Raw genomic sequence first — 15,556 nt, 5'->3', positions numbered from 1 at the left:
TGTTCTCTTAAGTACTAAATCCAGGTCTTGAATAAGGAGCCCCACCCTCTCTTTGGCTTGAGAGGGATCTGGTTGAGTAATTGGATCATAAACCAATTGTTCATTAGAGGATCAATAGAATCTTAAGGAACAAGACGTAATATCGGGGGTAAAACAACATATTGACCTAGCTGTTATTTCGAACAACCTGTGAAGAGTCGACTTACTGGTTATGGTTAAATCATGTGGACACAAATACATCTATAGTGAGGAGAGTGCAACTATCAAGCTATAGTGGTGTGACTCGATAGTTAACGAATACTGATGAATTTGATCTAAAGAGATTTAGCCAATTAATCTTAAATCGTTGGAGCTCATGATTTGTAGGTCCATAAGGTTCTTCTACTAGCTCGTAAAACATGAACATCTTGAATTGTTAGATTGAGTGAATTTGGAATAATGTCAATTTGAATTGTCCAAATTGAATTAGTGTTTGAATTTGAATAAGTTTAAAATCAAATTACGGTTTGTTTAATTATATTCGATATAATTAACATTTAATTTGTTGATATCAAACAAAATTGGAGAGTTTATAATATTTAAATGTTGATATAAATATTAAATACATGAATAGAATTCATGTTTAAAATTAAGTGTATGATTAATGTAATATTTGATATTAAATTAATTAATTAATTATGTTTAATTAATTAAAAAAATTCAATTCAATTCAATTTAAGAAATTGAATTTTGTAATTTTACATTTTATTAACTGAGAATTAATTAAATCAAAATTTGATTAATTATAAAATTAATTAAAAGGAAATTGATTTGAAATGGAAATTGAACTTTAAAGTGGGAATTTCCCATTTTTTCCTCCAAGCATGAGGTGTCTCCCATGCAAATTCACACAAATCCCACCATCAACTTAAAGCGGCTGCTGGCCTTGTCAATCTTCTGAAGTGCTTGCACTCTGGTGGTGATAAAAAGTCCTGAATTGCGAAGAAGAAGGGAGTTTTGTTGTTGGAAAATTTTTTCTGCAAGCTTCATCTTCTTCCTCTCAAACCCAGAAACTTTACCTCATAAATTCACTCAAATTCGAGTTCCACCACTCAAATTCAAGGCTGAGAATAGTAGAGAAGATCTTTTGATGGTTCACTAATGATTTGGAGCTGAATTGACGTGAAGAACAACTTGGATTTGGAAGAATTCATCAAAGGTATGTTTATTTGAAACCCACTTGTGATTTTCTGCAAAAGCATTCTTTAGAACTCAAATAAAATATAATTAGAGTGCTTATTGATTCTGTTTGCTTCGATTACATGCTAATATATCCCATCATGTATTTTATTCATAACCGCATTGCTGCGAAATTGAAGAAAACTATTCGAAAGAGATTCTAAAATAAAGGACACCTAACTCTACTTGTCGATGATTGCTTTGTTCATCTCCGTGACATTGAACTGAACTATCAGGTCGAGAACATGTTCTCTCATTGATTGCCCTTTCTTCATGCACAAATTATAAACATATTTGAGGGCCTCGTATTGGATCTGAATGGATGGTTGTCCAAACATCTCCTAGAGGGACTCCATGATCTGATGAACAGGCTGATAGCCTCATGCTTCTTGGTAAGAATGTCAGACAGACCTGTCAAGATGTAGACTCGAGCCTAAGCATCATTCGATGCTTGGGATGCATTGCGAGTGAGGATTGGAGGACATTCCTCCATCAAGACGAACTGCAAATCATCAATAACCAATATTCAGGTTAGAGTTCCATGTCACATAGTTTTCACCAGTTAATTTTTTGTTTTTAAGTAAGGAAATGACTGTGGAAGATATGCTGAAATGAATAACAAACAATTGATCGTATTAGTTATATTTTTCTTAACCCATTACTTAATTATCCAGTCAATTTAGTAAAAATACATGAAACCATAAAACTCTAATTAAACTATTGGTTTAGTTTTTGCAACAATACTTCAGAGGTTTAGAGCAACAGCCACTGAATGGTGATCAGCTACTCCTTCCCTGAATTGAGACCATATCAACTAATCACTAATACCAGAATAACTCTTATTCCTATAGTTTTTAGCTACCGTCTTTTGGTCAAGGATTCATTAACTAGCTTAATTGATTCTGTAAGTGTGACCCTCTCATTTTCGGATCCCAGAGGTACACTTCAACATGCTACCATTAGGAAAGACACTTGTTGAAGATTAACCTAAGAAACTCTATCCATTGCTGGGATTTGCATTGTTCCGAATCTTATGATCAGGCCCTCCGAAGGGATGGTCGCTCTAGGACGACACGCAGGCGGGCCATAAAAATCTCACGATGCAACCTAATGGAGGAGATCGTAGGATACATTAACACGCATCCCTCTCCCACTTACTATGAATAATTTCCCCATTCACCTTGCTATAGGCCTATGAAAACACTTTCCGAAGGGAGTCCGCGCCCAAGGCGACACAAAGCCGAGCATGGATCTCACGGTGTAAACTCTTAATGACGTGAGAGCTAAAATTTGATATATCACATATACCAATTTCCTTTCACTAAAGTATTCTAATACTTTTAGGGTTTTATTATACGTAGTTAAAAACTAGCAAAAACTAGCTAATGAATTTATCTAAGTCTTTTTAATTTGCTCAATATAACATTTATATTGAATGATTTAACAATACTTGATTTCATTTATTAAACTCTTTAATAAAATCAATCCTTTATTGCATGCTTATAAAATATTTGCTCAATTCACCCTCTAGGTCGGTTCCTAAGTGGAAGTGTTCCATTTTTGTCAGCTTAAATACCCTTCCCTAAACAGAATGTTCCTTAAACGAAGATCTCTTATGGACAATCATTTTATAAATTAATCTTTTAACGAAATTCATTTTAATTCTATTAAAACAAATTAAAAGATTAACACATTTCTAATTTCATTAGAAAGACTTCCAACATAAGTCTAGGTGAATTAATTTTAATCTATCTCATTAAAAACATAATACTTATATTTTAATGCTATATTAAAACCTTTAAATTTGCATCTAATGGCATTGATTAAATACAATAGTTATATTTATCTAGGTAATATCATGCTCAATGCAAATTCCATTTTCATTTGAAAATATGATACTTATATTAATCATACATGAAAATCAAGCATTCACATACATAATTCCACCATTCATTATAACAATTATAACATAGCATGATGCATGGGTATGCTTAATGTGATCATACATCCTTCTAATATAACACTTATATTATGATGCATGAGCATGCTAACTTGATCATGAAATATAACCCTTATATTTAATTATGATGCATGAACCTGTTTATTCTAAGGTGGGAATTTTTAATCTATATGACATATAATATGTAATATGAATTCAAATATTAATCTAAACATACATCCAATACATAATTGAATTAATTAGCAAATTTTGGCACTCTAAAATTAACTAAATTAATATAACAAATTTATATTAATCTAATTAATTAAAAAAAACAAAAAATAAAGGGAAAAAAACACTAGTATGATTCAAACCCACAACATTAAACTCCAAGTAAAGGTTGCAACTAACACACCAACCAACAAATTGATGTTATTATATGTACATTTAAAAGATATGTTGTTACGCAATGCCACTCGTAGTACATCAACCTTGAACAAACGCAATGCCTACCTTCCGCCTCGCGTTGTGACGCTATTGGGCAAAAGGCCCTTTTTGAGTGTTTTCTACTCCGAACTTGCTCCATTTTGTACCGATCTTTTTAGCAACACTTGCTCCACAATTGACACGAACTTATAGAATCGAAGAAAAAATATAAATGTCCAAAATACAATGGGCCCTTACATTTTAATCAAATTAAAATGTAAGTTCTATGTGCCAAAAACCATAAACATCCAATATTGCAAACTGATGCTCAAACATTCAAAATGAAAAAAAAAAAAAAAAAAAAAAAAACCCACCTCTAAGTTAGATTTTGTTTCAAAAACAAAACCAAAGAATGAAAATGCAAGAAAATTGTCTTTGATATCAATTGAAAGGATAGAATCTCGAACAGAAGCGAGTGAACACCTTGCATTTTGATTTTTCGGTTTACATGAAACAAAATCAACACATAAAACAGAACCAAACAGATGATAAACATGTAATAAACCAACATGCTAGTTGAAGAGTAGAAAAAGGAAAGAAGAATATCACATATCTTCGTCGATTTTCGAACTCTTCACGATTTCCTCATCGTCTTCTCCGGAATGATTCTCCAACGAACAATGGACACTATGGTAAGTAAGACCTCATTATTCTCTTAGGAATTCAAGGGTAGAAGAGTGGTCTCTACACCTTGGATGAGGAAGAAGAATAGAGAATATGGAGTAGAGAAATTTTGAGAGGAGATTAATTTGGAGGCTAGAATTTCATTTCACCAAATGAATTCCTTTGCCCTAATTTGGGAAAAATAACAAATTTATATGGAGTCATTCTCCATAACATTCCAAAATTACCCTTAGGGCTAATTTAATTAAATAAAAATTATTTAATTAATTAGTCTATTAGTTAAATAATCATATTAAATATAATTTAATATATATATTTAATCAATTAATAAACATCATATGTTTATTTGCTTCCACCTATCAACATTAATTAATTAATTCTTTATGAATCAAATTCATAAGAATTTAATACTTGAATCATATTCAAATATTTCTCTCTTAATTATAGATCAGCTCTACAATTAACCATATCATATTAATCTCACTATTATGTTATTCTATTAATTGATTTGAACAATTCAAATCATTCCTCTTTTCCTTTAGTGAGCTAACAAGGGGATCTTATGGACATACAAATTAGAAGCTCCAATGATATGAGATTAATTAATTAAACTCTTTAATTAAATTAATCAATATTCAGTAACTACCGAGCGCTCCACTAAAGACTGATAGTTGTACTCTTCGCACTGTAGATATATTTCTATGTCCACGGATATAACCAATAACAAGATGTTAGTTTTTCACGAGTATTCGTAACATCAATTGGGTCAAATTACTACTTTACCCTTGTGTTCTTTGCATCCTTATGTACTAATGCTCCTCTAATGAACAACCTATTTATGGTCCAACCAATAAACAGAAACCCTCTTGGGCCAATGACAAGGTAGGGCCCTTTGTTCAAGTCTCGAAGACACCACTTAAGGGAAGACTCATCTACTTATATTGAAGCTAGGAAGGAGTGAATTCCACCTTGTATTACTATATTCCCAGCTTCTCACTCGGTCTTGTCCCCAAAATGGTAGACATGTTGAGTCGGCAAACTGGCCACTTTTACCCACACAAATCAAAGGACAATCCCTCGTGAACAAGAGTTCATAATACACTCAGGACTAAGACTAAGTTACCTACGCCACCCAATTGAAATAGGAACTAAACTAGTCAATGACATTACATTTAGTGGTTGTTATTTCGCGGTCTAATCTTATTTAAACTCATTGCATAGGATACCTCCACTTGCAGGTCACCTACACGAACGCGTTGGATCATTGCGTTTATATCAAATACAAAGTGGGTCGTATCCATAGTGTCACCAGGATAAGGTACCTAACCTTATCCCTATACTATAGACCCTTTAGGTTATTTCTTGAACATTGGTCCCTATATGTCTCCACATATAGTTCAAGACTCATAAGATAACCATGGACATTAGTTTGTTGGATTTAGGTTATTAAGACAAAATAAAATACAACACAATTAATAACATTTATTGAATTACCATCGATAACTCTTTATTGATGACGACCAATTAATAACATTTAATATCTACGAGTTTTAGGACATAAAACCTAATAATTATTTTATCCTATGGGTCCCTGATTTCTAAAGTGACATGATAATCCTATTTCTAGGCTCTTAGTCCCATATCCTTTTGTGAGCTCAGTTTATATCCTAACCTTCTCAGCATTAAGACTCCATTACATTACTAAATTAAGTGATCGGTTTAACTTAACATTATTCATCCACAAACTCAACAAAGGAAATGCAAAAGTCAAAGACATGTGAACCATAAGCATTGGTCAAGCCATAAAGCCCTAAGGTGTTCACATAACTGAACCCCTTAGCAAATTTAGCTCATGATTGGTAATAAATGAATGGATTTCATTAGATCATAAATCATGATTACAAGATACCAATCCCAACATACCCGACATGCTTTTGGTAGGATACTTGTCAATATGCCCCTTCTCTTTGTAAAGATAACAGACCCCACTACCAACTAAACAATGTCCCCAGTGGCGACTCCCATAGGAACCACAAACCAGCTTGCTTCTCTCGACTAATACTGACTCAAAAATTTGCTGCTCGTAGTAAAGTGACCCGATCGAACTCGAACTCTTCTGTGGGGGCACGGGAGCCTCCTGCTTTGACTTCCTTTTTTTTTTTACCTAAGATAGGTCCCATCGTCTTAAATAACTTTAAACGTTCATTCTTCAACTGAGAGTCTGTCTTAATTGATAACGAAGTGCCTTTGCATGTGAAGCGGCTTGAAAACTCGCATAAAACCTCGTATCTTACTCTTTAAACCTTGAGAAATATTTCTACCCTCTCGGCCTATGTGGCAACCATTTTAGGAGAAAAATGGGACAACCCGTGAAACTCCTAGTCAAATTTCTCATCGTCATATGGCCCTATTTTAGATCCAGGAACTCATGTTCTTTAGCATTCCTCAAGCTGACAGAGAAATATTTCATATAGAAGCATTCCTTGAACTGTTCCCAAGTTATTGCTCCAGTGTTGACACCTATCATCCTTTCAATGGACTGCCACAAAATTCCAGCATTATCCGTAAACAAGAAAACTACAAATTGTACTTTCTAATCGTTCAGGCACCTCATGCAATGGAAGATCGTCTCTATAGAAGATATCCACAATTATACTTTGGTAGGATCCTTCAATGACCCATCAAATGTTTGGGGATTATACTTCATGAAATACCTTAGATGCTTGGTTTCAATGGACAGATCCTACAAATTCTATTGTGGAGCAGGAACCTCCAGCGTAGTGCCTGTCGAGTTAACAACTTCTCTACTATACTCTTAAATTTTTCCTATAGTTAAATTGTCAATGCACCACCTTGTCTTGAGGCGGTGAAGCTCGGACTCATGAAGCCGAACGGAGAAGAAGAAACAGAGGGCTCGGGGGGGGGGGGGGGGGGGGGGAGGTGTTGCAAAATGGAAATTGATAAGGATAAGGGGGTGGGGTGCACACTTACCGAGAGGGAAAGTCTAATACTTTTCTTTCTTTCTTTTTTCTTCTACTTAATAAAACTCTAACCCTCATATTTACATAGTTTTCTTTTTCCCTTCCTTTCTTTCATTAAATTCCTAATTCCTTTTCCCCTTTAAATCCCAAAATCTTATTTTTTTTTCCTTTTCTTTTTTGTTTAATTATATATATATTTTTTAAATTCCAAATCCAATTTAAATTCCTTTAAGAATTAAAATCTCCAAATATTAAAATCTTTAATCCTTAACCAAATAAAATAATCCAATTTCCTTCTCCTAATTTATTATTTCAATTTTGGATCTAAACTCTTAAAATTAAAAGGGAACAAAAAAAAATCTAAAACCACAATTTCTCCCAAATACATTAATCCAATTTTCCTTAAATTAAATTAAAATTCCAAATCTTTACAAATACCATTCAAATAATTATCATGCGCAATTTAAATTGTTAACACCATAATACTTCAAGATAATTTAATAAAAATTATCTAAAAAATTAGGGAAGTTACAATGATTCTATAAGTGTGACCCTCCATGTTAGATCCTATAGTTCCATCCCAATAAATCTAAAGAAGGGAAAGAAAATATTGGAGAAAAAACTAAGGTAACCCTATCCATTTTTGGAGTTTGTCCTGATATTGACTTCATACAAACACATATCCTTCTCCCACTTACTATAAATACTTTCTTCATTCACCTTGATATTGATCCATACAAACACCTTACGAAGGGAGGATGTACCCAGAGCACCATGAGCCTAAGTATGGATCTCACGGTGTAAACTTTACAGAGAACATGAAAGTAAACGTAATCAAATATACTTTTCCCCCTACTAAGTAATTTACAAATTAGGGTTCATTACTTAGTTAAACTTAGGCTTAGTCATTTACCTAAGTGATGTTTAAGTTTGCCCAATATAACACTTATGTTGGATAATTTAACATAATGTATTAATTCACCAAACTCTTTAACAAATTAATGTATTAATGCATGCTTATAAAATTTTGACTAATTCACCTTCTAGGTCGGTTATCAGGTAGGGGTGTTCCCTTATGGTTAGCTTAAATACCCAAATCTTAGACAAAACTTTCCTAGTCAAAGGTCCCTCATAGTCAATATTTTATCAATTTGATATTTTATTATCTTATTTTAATCCTATTAAAACAAGTAAAAGACTTTCCTATTTCTAATCTTATTAAAAACATTTCAAGATAAAGTTTTAATTTTCAATTTTTAAACTTTTTAAAACTCACCAATTAAAATCCTATGTTTGCATGCAAATCTTTATTATAGATTTTAATATCTAAATCATTAAACATGAAACCATCATATTTAATGAGTTATTAAAACCTATAATATGCATCCAGTGATATTATTAATATAACAATTATATTTTATCTACTTCATGCATCATTTATTTTCATTAACAACCATAATATAACACTTATATATTAATGAAAATAAAACTATATAGTATATATGCTTTAATCATATATTAAACCATATAACATAACACTTATATTATAATGATGTATACTGTATAATATTGTCACACCCTGCCCCAGACCACCCTCTTAGTCTAGGAAAGAGCGTGACTACAGCAGTTATCAACCCTGTGGCTGACACTTACTGCCTACTAACTGTTGCGGAATAACTCTGATACCAATATATAACTCATATACAGCAGAACATCTTTAGGCCAAAATTTATTAATTTAGAAGTATAACATATTTAGAGTCATTACAACACTAGATTCACAAGTCCCAAAACCCATAAACCCTAGTCCCTATATGAACAACAGTAACATGTGTACAATATTAACAGTAACCACCTAAACAGACGGGTTACAAATCTCGTTATCATTTAGTGGTAGAGCAGATGTAGAGCTATCTTTAGAGGATTTTACTGCTACCTGTGGGGGGGTGGAGGGGAGCTTGTGCCCAATGAGTGACTTAAGAAAGATAATTGATTCTCATGTAAAATCTCAATAAAGAGTTTAACTGAAATATAAGCTTCTACAGTACTTGTACTGCAGTATAAACATTTTCCAAGCATAAAACATATAAAGTCGTTTTAATCATAAAACATTAAAACTGTTTCTCAATTGAGGATAACCCTCTTGTGGGTAAAAGCAATCCCAACACCAACTGTTAGTCAAGAGAGAACCCTTTTGCTCAATCTCTGACTCTAACTACCTACGTGCATCTGGCCATACTAAGTACCATCATACCTTAGGTACTTATACTTAGATACCTTCTCAAACGTCCTTCAGTATCTGGTTGGTTTAGTACCTTCTCAAATGCCCTTCAGTACCAATAGACACCTTCTCAAATGTCCTTTAGTATCTAATTGGGCAGATACCTTCTCAAATGTCATTTGGTATCGTGTTTTAAGTAAAACTAGTCATAAATGACTTTCTCTTTAAAGCATGTAAAATATAACATATATAAAAACATGGCTTTAAAGGTACTAATGCATGCTGAGTATATTAAACACATATAAATCGCTTTTCAACAATTTCTCACACTTGCATGCGTTTAAAACATAATTCATAGTTTGCTTGGAAATCACTTTGTAAAACTAGCTGGCATGAGAATAATCTTCTTTAAAACATACTTTCTATAACACGTTGTAATCAAATATTTTAAGCAAATGTTTTAGTCCAAACGTTTTAGCCACTCACCTTGATTGCTTAGGAGCTTTTCACTCTAGTAGCTCCATTTTCTACCTCGGGCTCCCTTTTCACCCCTAGAATCTAGATTCAACTTACAACTTAGATTACTCGTAGTTATAAACCTTATTATGAGATACTTCCTTCTACAAACATGTTCTAAAATGTCTCAGGAAGCTTATCCTAAACTTTGAGCTTAGAAAGCCTCGTGGTTTGGCCGGAATCACAGAATCTTCAAGACTGGCCCAAGCTTATCCGACAGCCGGACTCTTCCATCTTCTTCTCAGTTTCCAGCCCGACCCTTTGAGCTTTTCTTCTGGCAGCCCTACCCTGAAAACTAGACTTTTAGAGCTTTCAGGTGGCTTTATAATCACTCCAAGCGCATGAGTAAATTGGGAGAACTTCTCGTCCTAATTTGATGTGTCCTCTTCAGACCTCACTGTCCAATGCGTCCTCTATGACTAACGCATGGATTTGGCTCCAACGCAAGGTTTGCTCAAATTCTTAAGGCTGAAGGCTTTCCTTCCAAGAAGACACATGGTTTTGATGATGTTCTCCTGCTGATCTCAATTTTTTTATGCATCCAACTTTTGGATGTTCAACACATAATCTATACTCAATGCATAGCCTATCATCAACGCATAGCAAGCCAAATCACTACCATCACAATTCAACTTAGCCATCGCAAGAGCTAACCATCACTAATGCATAGGGTGACTGTCCATCCTCGACGCATGGACTAGGTAGCATCGCACGGCTTGCTCGGCATGGGCGCATGGTGCTGGCCACCAACGCATAGGCGCGCTGCATAGGCTGGTCGCTTGATGCATGGGCGCGCTGGCCACTCAATGCATTGAGCGTGCTTGGCTGCATGGGCTGCACGCGGTGCCTTGATGCTTGGCTGGGTGCTTTGGCGCAGAAGCGTGCTGCTTCGACGCATGGGCGTGCGGCGTATGCTGGCCACCGCTCGCTCACTCAGCCGCATAGGCGTGCTTGGCCACATGGGTTGCGTGCTTGGCAGCATGGCAGGGCACCTCGACGCATGACATGGCTGCTCGGTAGGGCGCTCAACGCATGGGCGTGCCCGCTCGACGCATTGGCAGGGCGTCCGATCGAAGTTGCTCGATGCATGGCATGGGTGCTGGCTGAGGCTGCTCGATGCATGACATGGGCGCTGGCCGTGGCTGCTCGACGCATGGGCTGTCTTCCAATGCATCACCTCCATCTTTCTTCCTTTAGCCGCATGCCATCCCCAACCACTCTTCCAATACATCAACACCACCTTTCCAATGCATCAACACACAAAATTTATACCTAGCCAAATTCCCAAATTTTTCCCAAAAGTTAAACTTCCAAATTTCCTCTTTTCTTCTAATTTCCACTTTCTCCTCTATCATTCCACCTATCAACCTACTCATCAAACTGATCTCAATAGGGAACATACTCAAGTAGCGAAATTAGGATTTAGGGTTCACATTTACCTCTCCCTTATGAAAATTTCGTCCTCGAAATTTCGCTACAAGTCTGTTAATTAAACACTGCGGATACTTGTTTATGATTTGCTCCTCGGCTTCCCACATTGCTTCTTCCATGCTATGGTTTCGCCATAGTACCTTTACCAACGAGATTGTCTTATTCCTTAAAACCTGTTCTTTTCTGTCGAGGATTTCTACTGGTTCCTCTTCATAAGACAAATTCTCTTTCAACTGTACCGGTTGCTCAAGCAACACATGGGTATGATCTGACACATACTTTCTAAGCATTGCCACATGAAATACATCGTGAATACGAGATAATTCTAGAGGTAAATCCAATCAATATGCCATCGGGCTAACTCTTTCTATTATCTCGTAAGGTCCAATATATCTTGGGCTTAATTTCCCTTTCCTACTGAACCTGAGTATTCCTTTCCATTGAGATAACTTCAGAAATACTTTATCACGAACTTTAAATTCTAATTCTCTTCTCTGCTTATCGGCATAACACTTCTACCTATCTTGAATCGTCTTAAGCTTATCTCTTATAATCTTAACGTTGTCTGATGTCTGTTGTACGAGTTCTAGGCCTAATAATTTCCTTTCACTGACTTCATTCCAACATATCGAATTTCTACATGGCCTTCCGTATAGTGCCTCATACAATGCCATCCTGATACTCAAATGGTAACTATTGTTATATGCAAATTCGATTAACGACAGATGTGTATCCCAACTGCCCTTAAATTGCAATATACATGCTCTCAGCATGTCTTCTAATGTCTAGATGGTCTGTTTAGACTGACCATCAGTCTGTGGATGAAAATCAGTACTAAAATATAACTTGGTTCCCATAGCTTTCTGCAAACTAGGCCAAAACTTTGATGTAAATCTGGAGTCTCGATCTAATACAATTGAAACTGAAGCTCCAAACTAACTCACAACTCAATCAATAAATAGCTAATTGGTCTAGGGTATAAGTAACTTTAACAGGTAAAAACTTAGCCGTTTTTGTCAATCTATCCACAATTACCCATATACCATCATAGCTCGTTGGTGTCTTAGGTGATCCAAACAAGAAATCCATCGTAATATGCTCCCATTTCCACTCTGGTACTGGGAGTGGATTAAGTAATCCTGTTGACCTCTTTCTTTCTGGTTTAACTTGTTGACATATCAGACACTTGTCAACATACTCCGCTATTTCTTTTTCATACCAAGCCACCAGTATGATCTCTTTAATGTTCTGTACATCTTTGTACTGCCTGGATGAATAGCATAGGCCGAACTATGTGCCTCCTCTAGAATAGCTTGTTTAAGTGATAAGTCCTTAGGTATGCATATCCTACCTTCTTTCATTAGCACTTTGTCAACTCTTAATTGGTAGTCCGTTCTCAATCCTTTATCCACTTCTTTAGCTAACTTCTGAAGATCGGAATCCTTTAATTGTTCATGTAGAATATCTTCTACGAGCGTATGACACACTTGAAATGAAGCTAGGAACCCTCCTTTTTGACCGATTGATAATGCTTCCCTAGCATTATACAACTCATGAATCAGTGTACCCTTCACTGAATTGATACTAGCCCTAGCTGATCTGGTTTTTCGACTTAAAGCATCAGCTACCACATTTGTTTTACCTGGGTGATAGTCAATGGTACAGTCATAATCCTTGATCAACTCGAGCCATCTTCTTTGTCTCAAGTTCAGTTCCTTCTGATCAAAGATATGTTTTAGAATTTTATGATCCGTAAATATATGACACCGCTCATCAAATAGGTAATGTCTCCACAACTTTAGTGCTAACACAACTGTCGTTAACTCCAAATGATGTGTAGGGTAGTTACATTCATGCTTCTTTAACTATCGAGAAGCATAAGCTACTACCTTTCCCTCCTGCATCAGCACACATCCTAACCCTTGTCGGGATGCATCACAATAGACCTCAAACTCTTACCTAGTGTAGGTAGAGTTAATACTGCTGCTGACACTAACCTCTATTTCAATACCTGAAAACTAAGCTCGCATTCTGGCGACCACTCAAACTTCGCATCTTTTCTGGTCAGGTGTGTCAATGGTAGATCTATCTTAGAAAAACCCTCCACGAATCTCCTATAATAACCTGCTAAGCCCAGATAACTGTGTACTTCGGTTACATTCAGGCGTCGTTCCCAGTCGACTATTGCTTCTATCTTTTGGGAATCAATGCTAACCCCATCAGCTGAAACTATATGCCCAAGGAATACGACTTGATTTAACCAAAAATCACACTTAATAAATTTGGCATATAACTCCTTTTCTCTTAGAATCTGTAACACCATCCTCAGATGTTCCTTGTGCTTCTCTACACTACTAGAATACACTAGTATATCATCTATGAAAACTATCATAAACTGATCCAAATAATGATGAAATATCCTATTCATCAAGTCCATAAATACCGCAGGAGCATTTGTCAATCCAAACGGCATTACTAGGAACTCATAATGTCCATACCTAGTTCTAAATGTAGTCTTTGGAACATCAGTGTCTTTCACCTTCAACTGGTGATAACCTGAACTCAAATCTATCTTAGAGAACACCGTGGCTCCTTTTAACTAATTGAAGAGATCATCTATATGAGGTAATGGGTACTTATTCTTAATGGTCACCTTATTCAACTATCTATAGTCTATGCATAATCTAAGAGTACCGTCTTTCTTCTTAACAAACAAGACTGGCGCTCCCCAAGGCGACACACTGGGTCTAATGTACCCCTTATCTACAAGTTCCTGTAACTAAACTTTTAACTCCTTCAGTTCTGTTGGTGCCATCCTACATGGTGCCTGGGATATAGGTGTTGTACCTGGAACTAACTCAATAGTGAACTCTATTTCCCTGTCATGTGGTAAGCCTGGTAACTCTTCAGGGAACACATCTAAGAATTTTTGTACCATAGGTACATCCTCAGGTTTTAGTTTCTTATCCTGTGAAACTGCTACATAGGCTAAATAGGCTAAATAGGCTTCGCATCCTTTACTCAACAGCTTCCTAGCCTTCACTATTGATATTAAACTTCCTGGAAGTATTCTTTTACTTCCCACTAGGGTTATTTCTTTTTCACCTGTTTTCCTAAACACTATTTCTTTCTTAAAACAATCCATAGTGGCATAGTGTTTACTTAGGAAATCCATACCTAGAATAACATCAAACTCTAGTAATTCTAATGGAATCAAGTTAACCCAAAAACTCTGATTTCCAAGAATTACTTCCCAATTCCTGTAATACTCGTACAATTAGAGTATCTCCTACCGGCGTAGAGATAAACAAATCCTCATTCATACGCTCAGGCACTCTTCTATATGTAATGCACACATGCTAGATATGAATGAGTGCATAGCACCAGGATTAAATCATGCATAAGCGGATTGATTACATAAAGTTATCGTACCAGTTACGACATCTGGAGCCTCTTCCGCTTCCTGGTGTGTCATAGCGTATACTCTACCCTGCTGCTGCTATTGTTGGGGTCGTCCAACTACCCCTTTCTGCTTAGCTACACCGGATCCCTCACCTCTAGTTTCGGTCACTCTAGGTTGGTTTATAGTCTGTGTAACTCCTCTTTGCTCATTTTGTGCTCCATGACCTAGCTGAGGACAATCTCTCTTGAAATGCCCAGATTGTCCGCACTGGAAACACACATTCCTGTTTCCATAACATACTCCTGTATGGGGTCTACCACAGTTTACACAAAGTGGTTTCCTCCCTGTACTAGCTACTGACTCGCTAGCATAACCTGATACCGATCTACCACTCTGTCCAGCTGCAGGTCTTGACCTTTTTCGACCTGAGCTTTGTTGGCTCGTGCCTCCAAAACTCCTTATACCTGACTGTCCAGAGAAAACGGGGGTCTAAATCTCTTACTTCTCGTTTCTCCAGGAATTCTAAACTGTCCTTCACCTGGCTAGAGTACATCTTCCCTCGTTACAATCTACTATACTCGGATAGTGGTCTCAACTAACTGAGTAAAATTCACCCAATTGGACGTAGAGGTAACAGGTGTATGTATCTTCCTTCTTAGGCCATTCTTCAATCTCCTACACCTCTCCTTCTCTTCCGCGATGATCAGAAGGGCATACTGAGATAACTTAGTAAATCTT

General features: G+C 36.1%; 1 long non-coding RNA gene across 1 annotated transcript; it reads right to left on the bottom strand.

The window, feature by feature from the left end:
* Window positions 1-1,256: 1,256 nt before the first annotated feature.
* LOC150033691 (uncharacterized) lies at window positions 1,257-4,404 on the bottom strand. Its single transcript, XR_016532495.1, has 2 exons — window positions 3,671-4,404; window positions 1,257-1,720 (listed from the first exon to the last, which is right to left on the bottom strand). It is a non-coding gene; the product is annotated as an uncharacterized LOC150033691 (long non-coding RNA).
* Between the last annotated feature and the right edge of the window lie 11,152 nt (window positions 4,405-15,556).

Source organism: Benincasa hispida, chromosome 9 (genome assembly GCF_027475165.1).
Source record: "Benincasa hispida cultivar pf3 chromosome 9, pf3_genome.v1.1, whole genome shotgun sequence".
NCBI classification, from domain to species: domain Eukaryota; kingdom Viridiplantae; phylum Streptophyta; class Magnoliopsida; order Cucurbitales; family Cucurbitaceae; genus Benincasa; species Benincasa hispida.
This window is presented reverse-complemented; position numbering and strand designations above follow the sequence as displayed.